Source organism: Chrysochloris asiatica, unplaced genomic scaffold (assembly GCF_000296735.1).
Source record: "Chrysochloris asiatica unplaced genomic scaffold, ChrAsi1.0 scaffold00183, whole genome shotgun sequence".
NCBI lineage: Eukaryota > Metazoa > Chordata > Mammalia > Afrosoricida > Chrysochloridae > Chrysochloris > Chrysochloris asiatica.
In genome coordinates, this window is record NW_006408701.1 from 5,825,516 (window position 1) to 5,827,751 (window position 2,236).

At 38.6% G+C, this 2,236-nt stretch overlaps 1 pseudogene; it reads left to right on the plus strand.

The window, feature by feature from the left end:
• The first annotated feature begins 429 nt into the window (after positions 1-429).
• Positions 430-2,236, plus strand: part of LOC102813210 — a 97,507-nt pseudogene continuing 95,700 nt past the window's right edge.

Here is a 2,236-nt window from a genome sequence, read left to right on the forward strand (position 1 = left end):
ATTCAAAGATATAGAGTAAAATATGGTTTAAATGAAAGAAAGAAAAATATTACAAGATAACTGAAAATAATACAGAAGACCCAGATTAAAATTCTAGAAATGAAATATAAAATATCTGAAATTAAAAACAACAACAAAAAAGCATTGGATAGCAGACTGCTGTTGTTGTTAAGTGCCCTCAAGTCGATTCCAACCCATAACAGCCCTGTATAGGGTTTCCAAGGAGCAGCTAGTGAGCTTGAACTACTGAGCCCTTTGCAGTCTGATGCATTAGACCACAGTGCCACACTAGGACTCCGGACAGCAGACTAGAGATAGCAAAAGAAGGGATCAGTGAATTTGAAGACAAATTCATAGAAATTATCCAATCAGGTAAAAATAAAAAACAGTGACCTGTAACATATATAAAGCACTAAAACATACGCGGAAATGGAGTTCCAGAAGGCAAGGAAAGAGTATGGATCACACAAATAGTTTGAAGAATTAATGCTTAAAATTTTCCAAATTTTGTGAAAAACAACAAAATACAGATCCAGGAGCTCAGCAAAATCCAGTAAGATTAATTATAAAGAAACATCTGCCCCGGTGTGGTGCTGTACAATCAACATTGGACAGCTAACCACAGGTTGGTGGTTCAAACCCATCAACTACTATTTGGAAACCCTATACAGGGTCACTATGAGTCAGAACTGAGTCGATGTCACTTAACAACAACAACAAGGCATATAATAGGCAAAGAATGGAAAATCAAAGATAGACATCATTAAAAGAAGCTGGCTGATAATTACACACTAATAATATGATTAATAATGTGACTAAGTGTGGCTAATAACATGATCTTCAGGCCAGGGTAATCATAGCATTATATAAGGCCAAATACAGAAAAATGATTTTGTTTCTGTGTACTGTTGTTGTTTGGTGCTGCCGAATTGGTTCCAACTCATATTGACCTTAAGCATAACAGAATGAAACACTATCCAGTTCTGCACCATCCTCACACTGATTGTTACACTTGAGCCCATTGCTGCTGCCACTGTGCCAATCCATCTTGTTGGGGTCTCCCTCTTTTTCACTGACCTTCCACTTCACCCAACACGATATAACATGTCAGAAGTTTGAGAGATAAAGTCTTGCCATCCTGGCTTATAAGGAGCATTCTGGCTATACTTCTTCCTGCACAGATTTTATATCCTTACCCAACACCATAACTCAGTCCTTTACCCTATATACTAGTAGGAAATATTTGGAAAATAAAGTTTGACAACTACTTATTACACATAAAAACACTTAGAAATAATTTCAATGCAATATGTAATAGACCTGAAAACTACAAAATGCTCCCGAAAGAAACTAAAGGAAATCTAAATAAATGGAGAGTTATGCCAGGGTCATGAATGGAAGACTTTCAATTTGTAAGGATGTCAATTCACCCCACATTGACCTATAAATTCAATACAATTCCATTCAAAAGTTCAGCATACGTCTTTGCAGAAGCTGACAACAGCATTTTAACATTCATATGGTAATACAAAAAAGCTAAAATCACCCAAACAACAATCTCGAAGTAAGAGCAAACTTGAAACTCTTATGCTGCTTGGTATCAAGACTTTGCTGCTTGGTATGAAGATTTACTATGTTGTTGTTGGGCCACTTCAGGTTGATTCAGACTCACATTGCTTCCATTTGAGAGTAGAATTGCCCCATAGGCTTTCCTTAGCTGTAATCTTTATGGAAGTGCATTATCAGGCCTTTCTCCCACGGTGCCACCGACAGGGCTTGAACCATCAGCCTTGTGGTTTGCAGCAGAGCTCTTAACTGTTGTGCCTCCAAGCCTCCTTAGACCTCCTAACAAGTTATAATACTTAAATTAACTATAGTAGTGCTATAAGAACCAATAGATCTATTTTGGAAGAAGTACAGCCAGAGTTGCTCCTTGGAGGCCAAGATGGCCAAACTTCGTCTCTCATGCTTTGGTCATATTGTCAGGAGAAACCAGTCACTGGAGAAGGATATCATGTTTGGTCAGGTGGAGGGTCAGAGAAAAAGAGGAAACCTCCAACGAGATGGATTGGCCAAGTGGCAGCATCGATGGACTCAAGCGTGGCAACAGTAGTGAGGTTGGCCCAGGATCTGGCAGTGTTTCATTCTGCTGTGCCAAGTCGATGACACCTAACAACAACAATAGCAACAGTGCTATAAAGATACTCAATTGGATATGCTTAAGTGAATCATAACA